Raw genomic sequence first — 14541 nt, 5'->3', positions numbered from 1 at the left:
CATCACATTTTTTTATAATGCCAACTCCATACTCTGTGATGTCTCCACCGCCTCCCTGTGTGGAATTTGCATGTTCACCAACGTGTCTGTGTGGATTTCTTCGGGTACTCGTTTCCGCCCACATTTCAAAAACACGCGTGGTAAGTTGATAGAAGTATCTAAGTTGTAGGTGTGAATGTTAGGATGAATGGTTGTTTGTCTATTTGTGTCCTGCGATTGGCTGGCGACTAGCTCAGGGTATAAACTGCCTCTATCCCAAAGATGGCTGGGATAGGCTCCAGCACGCCAGCAAACCTAGTGAACACGCACTCTGATCCAAAACTCGTTTTTCTTCTGTTATTCAGAGTACCCCAAGAGGAGACCAGTGTTTTTGCCATTTTATTTACATAAGATTACATGTAATCTATTTAAATTCTTACTTATTGTTTTGATCAGGTCATGTTCAATAAAACATACACGATGAATGTAATACTAATACTAATGCACCAAGTAAGAGCAAGATGTTTATACTGTTTGCCACATTGGTACTTCTGAGAATATCTTCCATACTAAAGTAAAATTGGTAATGCATGAAATCTTTAACTGAATCCAAAATCAATGTGAATCGTGAATCGAATCGGGCCCTTCTGAATTGAATCGACTCTATTTTGGAAATCGGAATCGATAACCAGCCCTACTAGTGAGGATTAAGTTTGGAGAATTAATTAATTAATTAATAAGTACATTAATTTCTTTTAACCCTGGAATTGCTGAATTTTCTTTCTGTTATTTGCTATTACAAACCCAAGCAAATTGGTTGACCAGGGTCTAGAAACAGATTGTGTTCCAACCTAAAAGGCTCCACTGTAAAATAAAAATACTGCTTGACCAAGATCTGATCATCAATTTTCCAAATGGCCCGCAAAGGAAACTTCTTATAATTAATTATGTCCTTAATGAGATCTGGATCCACACCAAAACGTATTTCTTTATTCCTTTTTAAGTTAATGTTTTAATTGAAGATTAAAAAAGTAAAAAAAATTAATAATAATAATAATAATAATAATTTCTCTGAAACCGGTCTAATGGAAGCACCCAGGTCAAAATTAAGCGGCTGATTTATCAATTTCACTATTAGCATGACTTGGTGGACATCAACACTGTGTTTCTTGCTTCATGTTTACAATTTAGACCACTGATTAGCCCGCAGCCATTTGTCTGAGATTTATGCACATTTCATCATCTCACTTTTTTTTTTCTATACTGTTATTGCTTGTCCTCATGAGGGTTGCAGGTAACTATGTAGGAGACTTTGAGTGACAAAGACTGGTCAAATGCAGGGCAAGAGACAAAGATGCACTAACGACTAACCACTATTTCACCATGCTTCCATGTAAAATATCAATGCTTTGTTTCGGTTTTCACAAGGATTTACAAATCACATTAATCCACCAGGATTGTACCTTTGGCTACAAAGTGACGCGGGATTTTGGTTACACTAAGCCATTTTAAGATAAAAAGAACATTTTAGTCACACTTTCAGCATTTTATGTTAAACATCAGTGCAAGAAAACATTAACAAATAGAAGGAACATACTCAAATTTACACTAACGGACAATTTAGTTCACAATTAACCTAATATACCGTACCTGAGGAAAACTCACACAATCGCAGATGAGAATGTGAACAATAATCTAATCTAATATAGTCATCTAGCCCTATCACGGATAGATCACATGGATGATGTGAAAGACAAATGCTTTATTCATTCTGTTGTTGCGCAACGGACAACAGCAGGCACTCAGCCAAATGTTTACTATGCTGCTCATGTCGGATCAGCCTGGACATTTCTGATAGCAAATGTCTCCAGTGTGTTAGCTGGCAGAGGGCCACAACCTACAGTGGCCTACTACAGTTTTGTGTGGGCCTGCACCATCCTCTGCACATGTGCACCATCAAGTAAGCCTCGAGGCAGAGTTCTTTTAGCAGTATTGGGAAGTGATGAACAAGCTTTGTTTCTGCTACCACAGCATGGCTGAAGTCTGCAGAACTTTTTGAGATTTTCAGTGGATCACAGGATCATAACGCTGACCTTATAATGGTGTGAAAAAGATTATCATCGGTCATTTGCAGGAGATCAATTGGAATAGTGACAAATAACCAGTGTGGATTAAAGGTCACTAGGCTCTCTCTGCTGGTGTATAGGGGGTACTACAGACAGGAACTTTGCTAACGCCTTTCTATATTTGTTCCAAAACAACATAAGTGAAGTCATCTTCTTCAGTCTCAGGAAAACAATAGGGATGAAACAGTTTATGCAAATGTTTAACATTTACATTTAAAATTAGTAATGACCATAACTATTGTAATGAAAATGGGGAATTAGCCCAGAAGCCCAATTATCCTTGACTTCATCCTCAGATAACATACAGAGCAAAATGTAGATTGAAATCAAATTCCTATTACTGACAATAAATGCACATTTTAAACTGAATTTTGTTGATGCGCATGTATATTTGTAGACTAAAATCTTAACATTTTAACCTAAAACCAATTCTGTTGTGCAACTGAAAATAATTTTGCCCAACTCTTCCTTTTAATTCTTGTTCCATAAACACAATATTAACCTAGTAGTGGTAGTGGTGGTAGTAGTGGTACATAAAAAAGGGGTTTAGTTCGCCTTTGATATTTCAATGTACAGCAGATCCCTGCTATTCGCGGGAGATAGGGAGAGGGATGGCAAACGAATCATGAAAACCTGTGTATAGTTGGCACCCAATGAAATGCATTTGAGGGGAGGAAAAGAAAGAACACATTTTTAAGCCCCAAAAATTCCTTCTCTCCTTGTTTCGTTCAGCAGTACTGTATCACTGTAGCACAATAACCATGATCAAAATGTGACCATGATGAAAAATGTTCATAGTTTTTCATCTTCAAAATAGAACAAAAAAATTAACAACCATATCATAGCCACTAAACTATGTGTATAAGTATGTTATAATTATTCCAGTATTCCACTTAGAAAATGCAGCTCAATAAACCTTGGGCAGTGATCCAGACATGACATCAAGGGCTTTTGAAATCACACACTCCTTGGTGGGGGAAGAGTCATAATCGAAAAAACAATTTTAAAGAACTGAATGGATGAACTCAACATTGACTCTCAAATAAAACTTTGAAAGCAGAAAAAATACTTGACATTTGTCTAAGAAGGGAGAAAATGTTCAGTATTTCTGTGTGTCTCTCCCCTCTACGGTGCAATGCCAACAGTGAGAGCTCTGATTGGGAAAAGCCATATGGCAGATGACAAACCAACGGCAGATTCCATGTCCACACTGAAGCACAGCTCAGGGCGTGCTGCCACATCACCTGATCTTACTCTGCATTACACGAAAAGATTACATGGTGACTAGACAATTCATAAGTGTCAGCAGCTCAGTACTTTGTACAATACCTGCTCTAGCATCACACCTGCAGCGTTAGCATTGAATGTGAGCATCGCACCAACTCGGAGTAATCCGACTGCAAATCGCTTACGTCGGGCCAAAACCTCCTTTGGCACAATTTAGTAAATTAAATTTACAAATCACTATTGGTCAATCTGCATGAGTGGGTGCTTTTTTTTTTATTGACCAATCTAAAGTGTTGAAAATACAATGTTAATGGTAGAGCAAACATGCTGTTGTGGGGTTCTGAAAAGCGATCATTTATGAGGTACAAGGATTCCGCCTGACGCCAGCGAAATATGGCATAAGTTGTTTGCCCTGTATAAAGCAGCAGTGTCTAACATACGGAACAGCGGCCAAAACCGGCCCACTCGGTGGTTCAATCTTACCAGCAGGATGACTTTGAAAAAATGCTGACGGAACCCTATAGTTAAAGTTTTTATAATTACGGACTGTAAAGCCCTAAATGTATATGCTGTAGATTCAGTGCTAACTTGAGAAATCCAACGGACGGGGTAAAAAATTTAAGATGCACAAGCATGGATGTGGCGGGAAGAGCAAAAGGTTGAGCAGCCAAATTTGTTGTTGTTTTTGTGGGGTTAGAGCCGACAGTCACCCAATCTGTGTGAATAAAAGAGATTTGTTGATTTACCACCTCATTGCCATTCTTTCAACTTATGGCGAGGCACTACAATACATAAAAAAAAAGAGAAGTAGTTGTGCTGTGACTAAACTGCATTCAGTTCATCACACAGCGCAAGTTCTGCTTACAGTTCTTTATGTGTGTATCGTAATGTATAAAATGCTAGTCAACAGCTGTTTGACTATATAAGAGTTTGGTATGGTGGAATCCGCTTATCTGTGCAATGTCATAAAACATACATTACCAAGTAATTGTACTATTTAAAGATGCTTAATGGGAAAATAAATATGTCCTTGTACATTTAAGTGATCTCACTTTAGTTTGTACAGATCAAGAGTTAATTTAGTTTTTAGAGAATTATTATGCACATGTAGAGAATGGAGTGAAAATAATCCGTAGATCCCCATAAATTGCTTTGATTTTGAAATAAAGTTGAAATATTGTACAATATTTTTCAGTTCTTAATACCTGTGACTTACATTTTGTGCCTTTATATATAGTCACTGTAATCAGTTGTGATGACACAAGACAAACAAAAAAAAATTGTGCAATTTTCTTAATTATGCTCTTAATGTTTTGTAAAAATATGGATCATAATCTTGATAATGTGTTTGTATTATATTGCATTAACACAAAGGGGAAAGACCAACTACAGTATATTGTTACTTACATTCTTTATGCTGATGATTTTTACTGGTCTGGCTCACAAATCCTGTCAAGCTGCATGGGGCCCCTGAACCACAATGAGTTCGACATTCCTGTAAAGGTAAAGCAAACCCTCTGTAAGTCTCTTGAAATAGCGATTAGTTTTTTACTCCCTGATGAAAACAAATAAAAGTTAGTCAAAATTGATCTGATTTCTGAAGTATATTCTACAAATGAACTGTAAATGTGATATACAATTTATGGATATGGGGAAGCACCACAGCCAATTCACTCCTGCCCTCAAGTGGTAAAACAGAGGTACAGCATGTAGCATAGTTTAATCCAAATGAAGAGAGCTTCACTGCTTGTCCTCTTTAGGGTTACGGGTGAACTGAAGCCGATACCAGCTGAATTTGTGAAGGCAGGGTACCTGCTGGACTGATAGGTAACCAATCACACGGATCATTCTAAAGTAAACAAAGATACAGTACCTTCATGACTTAGAACTCATCTATACATGACATTTAAATGTCATTTCAGTTAGCATACTGAGAGGAGTTTGACCCCAAAACATTTTAATATAAATTTAGCATCAATCATTTCCTACGGTGCTTGTCCTCATAGGGTTGCTGGTTTGTTCACCATTCAATCACAGGCTACATAAACAACTACAGTATTCACACCAAGTTACAATTTAAAGTCTTTAGTTAACCTAATTTTTGGAATGTGGAAGGAAGCCGGAGTACCCGGACAAAACATATGCAAGCATGTGGAGAACATGCAATCCTCTCGACACCGAGGCAGATACTTACCACTGCCTCTACCTAACTGTCCTTATTTTTCACATTTGATGGACAACCTGAATCTGCTACAGATATAGATATAGAAAACATAGTAGTAGCAAATAGATGTTTGAAGATTATTATTCCCTTGGGAAAACTGACTATATGCTAAAGAAACATCAAGGTGACATACAAAAAATACTAAAACATTGTTAAACATCATTTTGTGATTGAAGTTCAAGTTGATTGTTACAATCAAAGCGTGACAAAAAACTCTGCATACAACAGACATATAAGCATGCTTGAAAAAGTTGGCCTATATCCTCAGAAGGATAATGCCAGGCTATACTCTTGTTAGCAAAAAAAAAAAAAAACTGAAGCTCAGCTAAACTGAAACTATACAGATTGTATAAAAAAAAAAAAACTTTCAATGGTGCCCACAAAGTCCTTTTCTCCTTTTGGGACAATGCATTTATTTTTATGCCAAGATTATTCGTGTTCCGCCGCTCAGCCCTGAAACTAACTGGTGAGATAGAGCAAATTTTAAAGGCTAGCACTCGGTTCTTTGTTGGAATCCTGACTTGGGCCATTCTATGTGCAGTTTTGCATGTTTTACCATTCTTGTTTGGAGTTTCTGCAGACTTCGCAGTTTCCTCCCATAATCCAGAACATGGTATGTCAGTGATTCTCAAAGTGATGTATATATATCCTTATTGTGGTCATTATGGTGGTACTTGGTGGTTTTAGGTTTTACTTGATGTAAAAAGTTTGCGAACCACTAAAGACTCTTAATTGTCCTTACAGTATATGGCCTGTGATTGACTGGTGAGACGATTGACATATGGCTCTGGTCCAATGGGATAGACAGCTCACCTGTCATCCATCCATTTTCCTATGCCTCTCAGGGTGGCAGGGATCTGGAGCCTATCCCAGCTGATTTAGTGTGAAAGGTAGAGAACAGCCTGGATTGGTCACCAAACCCCAGCCACACCAAGAGGCAGATAACCATGCACATTTATTGTACACAATCAGTTGGTTACAAAGTGGGCCCACACAACCGGCACGGAAGTCAGGCAAATTCATCACTTTATCCACATCGCCATCAGTGACTTGGAGACATGGTACAGAATATGAGGTGTGGCTGAAAAGTTCCAGGACCGGTGTTACAAATGATATATTTTAAACTCTAACGACAAGTTTTCAGCCCCTGTGTGGACCAGACGATGATCCAGCATGTTTACAAAAAGTTGCAGCGTTTGCTTGGTGAGGGTTGTGGTATTACAACCAGTGGCTGTTTCACCATGGCAATGTGTCTGCTTACAATACCATGAGCAATAGCATCCTACAGTTCCTGGCCGAGTAGTGAAACCTCCACACTCACCTGACTCTTTCCCAATCTCACATGGGTCATCAAAATGACCCGTTTTGAAGATGTTAATGACAAAAAGATGGCTTGGACAATGGAGCTGTGGAGGATCTTGATACTTGATACTGTACACTGCATATATGATACTGGGAGGTTTACTAGTATAATATGGTTTGTTTGTTTTTTACTGTACATGGGTTTTGATTTTCAACGTTGTGAATGCTGGAAATGTATCAGTGTGCTCATACATAACACATAATGTGTTCAATTAAGAGATCTGATTGCATGTATTTGCTTTATCTCCTGTCTTTGGCTCCTGATTTAACAAGCGAGATACTTGATAATAAAGCCAATTTTTCATGGTATCAATGAATGTGTTATGACAGGTTCCTCTGTAATTTGTTTGTCCTAAAAAATATATATGGTCCTAAATTTAAATGTGATTTCAGTGTAACTGACAACCAAATGTCATATTTTTTTACCAATGGCTTTCAATTGTGCATGAACAATATTTAGAACCTTTATTTACAACACAAAATCCACAAATAACTAATTTCCATATTATGGGCCCTGTTTTATCAAGAGTTTAAATTGATAATAATTTTATTTTAAGTCCATTCACTTTGTACAGGCTTATAAATTGAATCAATTATATTTGTATTTTCAATAAAAACTCTTGAACGCTGCATTGTGCAGTCCCACCTACTTCAAATTGTGTTATTTTACTTTACTTTGCACAACAATGAAGTGTTATTTGCTTTCCAGTCTTCTCATTTGACTTTCACTTTCCACAATTTCCTCCTAGAACCGATGCATCATAATACCGCTGCCCGGTCGTTGTGAGCAACGCCATGATGAGCAACAAGGCATGATTGGAACATGAAAGTGGAAACACCTATTGCGAAACAATACAAAATCCCAGCAGGGTCATGTGACCAGCATCTGACCAATCACAAACTCTCTCTATATACGGCTCTGTCATCTTGTCGTTTGGATATAGAAATACCACACCAACCCTGGAAATTTTCAGACACAAATTGTAGATTAATGATAAATGCTTAACATTTCTGTTCAAACCTTTTGTTACTATAGGCAAGCAAGTAGATGTCCAGCATCTTGAAATAAGGCTGGGAATGTGACACAACCAGGAAATCTAGCAACAGGTCATCCATCTAACGAGACTTGACAAGTTGACACAGCTTTCGAAGATGCCTTTCAAGGCATCGCTTCTATATCCTGAACTGGAAAAAGAAGAAGAAAAAAACTTAACATCAGTAAAATAGCTTATGTATTCATCAGAGCTCAATATAATAACGGGATGGGCTGCAACAGGAGATTTATGGTATATTTAAGGAGGTACATCTCAAAAATCTATCAATGTGTGATGCTATCAAGTCAATAGAATCAAAATCAATGCATTGGATTGCCTACATTATCTTGTGAAATCTATAGGGCACCGAATACTACTACTACGCAATAGTGTCGAGTAACAAAGAACATTTGCCATCCGTTTGTTTTTAAAAAAGATGGGAGAACCTGGCAAAACCTGTGAGTGACCACAAGCAGAGCAAACAGTAATAATTCAGAAAGTAAGACAAAAATGAGGAATGAAAGAAAAGGAAATGGAGCAGGAAGCGTTGGGGAAGAGGCCAAAGGCCGGAGGCTGTCACCACAAACAGTTGAGACTCAGTCCCCCGAGTCCTATTCCCTTCCTCTCGCTCCTCCCTATTCTCATTCCTCATCTCTTCTCCCGTACCGTCTCTTTTCCTCTGTGTATTTTTCTTCCATGGATTCCTTACAAATGGCTTCCTCTGGTTTTCCCTTTGCACAAATTATTTCATCTTCCTTTCAGCTCCATCAATCTTTCCTCCACAGGTGGTCAACCTCCTCTGCCAAACCCACACACCCAACCAGAACCACCACTTCAATAGTAGTGTATTACTTAATGGCAGGTTTCGGATATTACACACAGCGATGTTGCTCTCACAACACATTTTTTTATTTACATTTATTTTTTTAGGAGTTTATGTAGACATTAAATAATATTGGAAAAATAAAACGTACTGCCAAAAATCGGTGGCAAAATCTGTCAATATGAACATTTTAATAAATGCTTTTTAATTGATTGCTCTTGATTCTTTTAATTTTCAAATTTGAATCAAACCAGAAACAAGAACATCTGGTGATATTGTGAAAGGTTCAGAGTACTCCAATACTCTCTATGGACCGTTGGAGTAATTACTAGTCGTCTTTTCAAGGTGTAAGTGGAGCCAAAACAGACAGTGGCTCCCCTCGTGACACCCAACGAGTCCTCACTATGTCCCAATCTGTTCAACTAGATGTACAGCCCGCCTCCTTCCACCTGTCCTCTATTCTTCCTTTCTAATCAGGCGTCCCTGCCAATCAATTTGATCACCATGACAACAGTTTGTAGGATGTGTCTGCCAAACGCCACCACCCAAGCCTATAAACAAAAACAAAACCAAACAAAACAAAAAAACAGAACTCCGACAGCTCAGGATTGATGAGGGAGCATCTTGTCAAAGGCCAGATTAGATTAGGTTTGAAACGCACGCACGCACACACGCACGCACACACACGCAAAGCACACCACAACTCACAGGCAGCAGGTGCTTTTGGTTAAACCTTAATTACATGATCTCTGATTTCTCTGATTGATATGCTAATGCAGACATAATTAATGCAAAAGCAGAAATACCGGCAGCCTTCGTAACGAGTGGATTTATTTGATTAGTTATCCTCCTGCATATTCAAGCATGTTGGTGTACAGGGGACGTATCAAATGGTTGTCGTCACAGTGTTGCAAGTGCTGGTATGCTACAGCCAAACCGCTGCTTATTACACCATTCATAACATGCAATCACATTATTTATATAGGTATACAGAATGCTTAAAAAGTGCTTGAAAAGTCTATTTGACTACGTGTTATAAAAATAAGAGGAAACCAAGCAGCATGCTTTAATAATGTGCACTTTGAATGTTGGTAACCTCTGGATATTTTACGCAACATTTTTTTCCACTTCAGAAATGCAGAGAACAAACAAATTTCACATTCTGTTCTAGAAATAGTGAGTTTGTCTAATTTTAGTGTTTTTGTGAAACTAATTAAGGGTAACAATGACATCATCAAACACAGTTCAGTTAAAGAGCATCCACATACAACCAACCATTACATAGTCCCAAAAAATATGTTTTGTTTTTAGTTAGCTAGCTAGTTAATTAATTTGTTAGTTAGTCCAGAGAGTCAAAAATATGAGAAACCCTCATTATTATGTAGTACAGCTCTTTACCACTGTAAACTATAATCACAATAAACATTGTTAAATAATACCCGAAAGCATGTCAAACTAAAATGAACATTATCATTGTAAAGGCAATATTTTTTTTACAGCTAAACAGCTCTTGTATTGAATACTGTATCGTGCACTTTTTCATAATGTTGTGTTTAGTTGGAGTATAAACAAATACACACTGCCACAAATATAGTTAGTGCTAACAATAAAATGTTTCCACAGAAGAAACGCAGCACTTGGCAGAGAAAATGACAAACTCACAGGTAGGTGGCGCTTTGAGGCTGCTCTCCTGTACCATCTGCTCTCAAAAGTTGTGACTATGCACTGGACTCCCATAACATTAGGTACACCTGCACAGAAAGGTGTAATAAAAAGACATTTTAAAAGACAGCAATGCTCAGAGCCTTACTACTCAGTTAACATTTATTCATCATTACCGTTTGCATTGTGCAACCTGGACCACATTATACAGAGGTGTTTTATTTATTGTTTTGTCTCTGAACAGTTATACTTCAGTAAAATAATGTAAGAACTTAGTGTACTTCAAATATACTCCATAGAAAAACGTAATTTGCCTCAATATATTACTGACGTTTTTCTGTCGTTTTTAAAATCTCATTTTAAAAACAAACAGTAAGTCAGTCAATAGTTGTCTAGAGAAATAGGGAGGTTGTTCCACAATATTTGCATTAGGACAAATCTATCAACTTTTGTTCCGAGATGCGTGGATGCTACATGGCCCAAAAATGGTTGGAGGACCTCAGGGGGCAGTTGGTGTTGTAAAGCCTCAAGAAGCATAGACAGATTTGGAGGCGATTAGATTGACTTCAAACCGTATCCTATATTTCATAAGCTGTCAAGGCAGTCAGGCTCAGAATAGTGTTCTTTGAAATGTTCTATTTGTCCCTGGTAAGAGAGCTTACATCTTATCTTCGGAAACCCACCAAATATACGTTTTGCTTGAGTATAGTCTGGATGCAGACAAGCAACCCTTTAATAATTGGGAGCTATTTATTTTGCCTGCAGCAGAACTCAAAGCACAAGCCTCACAGGTGAGCTATTGGCCAATATTGAACTTTGAAGGTGACAACCCTGAATAAAATAAACATCTGAATGGGTTATATTTCATTTTACATTTCGATGGGCACAGCTGAAGCCTTGGAAAAGATTATGTTCAATCTTTAAGGTTCAACTGCATAGTTAATAAAAGACGACTGTCTTTGCACGGAATTTTTTTGTCGGTCTTGTACTTGATTAGATTGTAAAGGTGAACCTAATGTTGAAATAATGTATATGTTCAAAATATAGTAAAAACTAATTCATCATTACAGGATATGCACGTACTGTAACTTTGTGTTTCACAAGCAGAGACGCACCATATGACAAGTCATCTTTGGGGGATGAGTAATCCCTTCTCCCCCCTGCCTTCACTAAACTCCAATATATTTTCCTATAACTGGGAGAGTGAAAGCACATGTGGGCCAAGACCAGGTTTAGGAGCTACGACTTCACGCTACTCCATCTTTTGGGGGCCTAAACCAAACCACCCACAAGGTTGAAGGATTGCATACAGGCAGTTGAACAGTCATGGCGAAAATTACTTGATTCACCCTCTTTCGTAAAAACACAACATCACTAAATTTCATTAAATATGTCTTTAGAACAAGTCCAAATGTGCCCTTTTGAAGGTAGTGAAGGGCATTGCTGTGCTGTAAAATGACACACCGAAATGCCTACCTATATTTTGAGTTTATCTGGCAAAGAACTATTCTTTCAGATTATACAGTCTAAAGTTATTTCTAAAAGTATTTAAAAAATACAATTCATACTAATTTAGAGACCGGATTTTGATTGGCATTTGGCATGGGTAACTTGCACAGTGTGAAGGCACCATTAATGCTGAACGGTACATACAGGTTTAAAGCAACATGTTGCCATACAAGCGATATATTTTTAAGGGATGTCCCTGCTTAGTTCAGCAAGACAATGCCAAGTCACATTCTGCATGTTACAATAGTGTGGCTTTCGTAGTAAAAAAGCGTGAGTACGAGACTGGCCTGCCTGCAGTCCAGACCTGTCTCCCATTGAAAAAGTGAAGCGCTAAATATGACAACCTCCTACTGTTGTACATTAAGAAAGAACGGCAACGAATTCAAAGCTTCAACAGTTAGTGTTTGTGTTGAGTGTTGTTAAAATGAATGGAGTTGTAACAAGCTGGTAAATATGCGGTTGTACCAGCTTTTTTTTTTTAATGTGTTGCAGGCATCAAAAGCAAAAATTGGTGAATGTTTGCAAAAATACATACAGTACTTCCATTTCAAAAATAAACTCTGCCGAGCCCGAACGTAGGGTGCCTCCATGTTTTAAGTGTAGAAGAAGAGCAATATAGGATACGAAAAGTGTGTTCAGAAGCAGCCTTCGCTCAGGGCCTCTCTCCATGGAAACAAAGGCCAAATTTGAAGTCTGGATTCAAAGGACGCGTGAACCTAAAGTTACTGAAGTGAATATACATTATATACAATGTCCAAAAACTGTGCTTAATCCTCTGCTTCATCTATCCTTCCTTCCTTTCCTCAGTCTTTCCTTTGGTCTCTTGAGGTCTCCCTAATTTGTTGGAATTTAGATGTTTCTGGGGTTGGTGAAAGATCCTGGTTGGTAACCCGCTGGGTAGTAGGTGATGTCTGGTCAGTGTTGGATTTCACTTTTCTTCCTTTTCTTTGATCCTTCCTCAGGTCTCCTGACAACTTCACAACTCTAGCGGGATTCTGAAGTATTCGGTTTAGGTGAACGGTATGGGATTTTTAATAGGTTTTAGGTGAATTAATGAGCACACACTCACACGCATGCACATACAAAAAAATGAAAAGTAAAAAAATGAGAGAGCAATGATGATGACATGTCGAAACTGTAAGATTACCAAATGAACAATACCGAGCTCTCTCAAAGAAGAATAAAAAAAAACAGTGCCCAATCATGACCAGATTATATGTGGACATCTCTACTTACCTACTTCAACCTCTAAAAATATCACAACGATTATCATATGCCTCTCCATGCACCTTGCTGTAGTAGCGCAGAGGGAGAGGAAAATGTTCGTGTCCGTAAAATCCAAAATATTGTGGCTATTATTTTTAATATTTTAGGAGGTTGAAGTGGGCATGAGTTGAAATTTGAGTGTGAATTTTGATCATGATTGGTCGTAGATTTTTTTGCTATTAACTGACATTAAGCTTATTTTATATTAAGCGTTTCAAACTGTTCATTAAGTTTGTTGTTTGAAACATGATTCATATTCTGTCATATTTTCAGCTCCTGCCCACCTTAGTTTTGTTTTACTTTAGCGCAAAGCTGCCTTGGAATTTCCCACGAGGTGTTCACATGAGGAAAATGTGACTTTATGAGGACACCACTTAAGAGAGAAAGAGAGACAGCTTTCCAAATGTGTGTGTTATGTTGCCAACTAATTCAATTGGAGTGGCGAGTTTCACGACTTGCTAGCTGAGACAGACGGAGAGAAGCTAATACGGGTAATGAATGGCGGCCTCGGTTAACTAACTTACCTCTGAATAATGTGTTTCTTACGGGGCCACTCGGGCCACGCTTGATGGATGGCCTTACAGAAGCCAGGTCAATTAGCCAGGCAGACTTTCCCTCCATGTCGGCAGCAGACAGTACCACCACGGAGTTCACCTCTGTCACACGCCGAGTCTGTAATTAATCACCCGCCCACGCCAAGCGGGCTCTCCTCACCTCCGCCGCGGGCGCGCACCCTAAACAAAGCGCGCGCCTGACCATAATTATGTATTATGCATAGCCCTCTTATCTAGCTGTTTGTAAATAATACCGTAAAACGAACGACGACAACCAGACCCTACCAGTATCTTTACAGAGGTGGGTGCAAAGTGACCGCACCCACATAAAAATAAAAGTAAACATATGTCACCTCTTATCATTTCACAGATCAGCACAAGAATAATACACACGAGCCACAAAAATCACTATGTAAAACCTACTTAGTTCCTCACAATTGTTTTGTAAACAGTATCTCTGACTCTAATTAATATGAAAACATTGCACACGTGACTAGACAGTAAAATCGTTCCCAAATTAAATTAGAAAAAAATATTTGGCAAGAGTTTGTAGTCATTAGAACCTTTGCTAATTGGGCTTTTAGTAAACAAGTTGTCTCTTAATGACCAACGCAACTGATGATAAATTCAAAACAAGTCGCTAGAGGTTACATGCTGTAGGCATATGTTAAACATGTAAAGTCAACCCAGAGCCAAGAAAACCAGGACAGTTTTAAACCTCTTAATTGGGAAGTTATATGCAGATAAACCTTCAGCCTAGGTACTACTCGACATT

At 38.2% G+C, this 14541-nt stretch overlaps 1 protein-coding gene across 1 annotated transcript in view; it reads right to left on the bottom strand.

The window, feature by feature from the left end:
* The window catches only part of ank1a (ankyrin 1, erythrocytic a), a 109272-nt gene extending 95349 nt beyond the window's left edge, over positions 1–13923 (bottom strand). Inside the window, exons 1-4 of the mRNA XM_086076573.1 lie at positions 13737–13923; positions 10438–10526; positions 7940–8103; positions 4740–4827 (exon numbers count right to left, since the gene is read on the bottom strand). The gene's annotated coding sequence lies outside the window, so the exon portion shown is untranslated. The remainder of the gene's footprint in view (positions 1–4739; positions 4828–7939; positions 8104–10437; positions 10527–13736) is intronic.
* Between the last annotated feature and the right edge of the window lie 618 nt (positions 13924–14541).

Source organism: Leptonotus elevatus, chromosome 5 (genome assembly GCF_054856555.1).
Source record: "Leptonotus elevatus isolate MCC_2025b chromosome 5, RoL_Lele_1.0, whole genome shotgun sequence".
Taxonomy (NCBI): Eukaryota; Metazoa; Chordata; class Actinopteri; order Syngnathiformes; family Syngnathidae; genus Leptonotus; species Leptonotus elevatus.
Note: the sequence above shows the minus strand (reverse complement) of the source record. Positions and strands in the feature narration are given on the sequence as shown.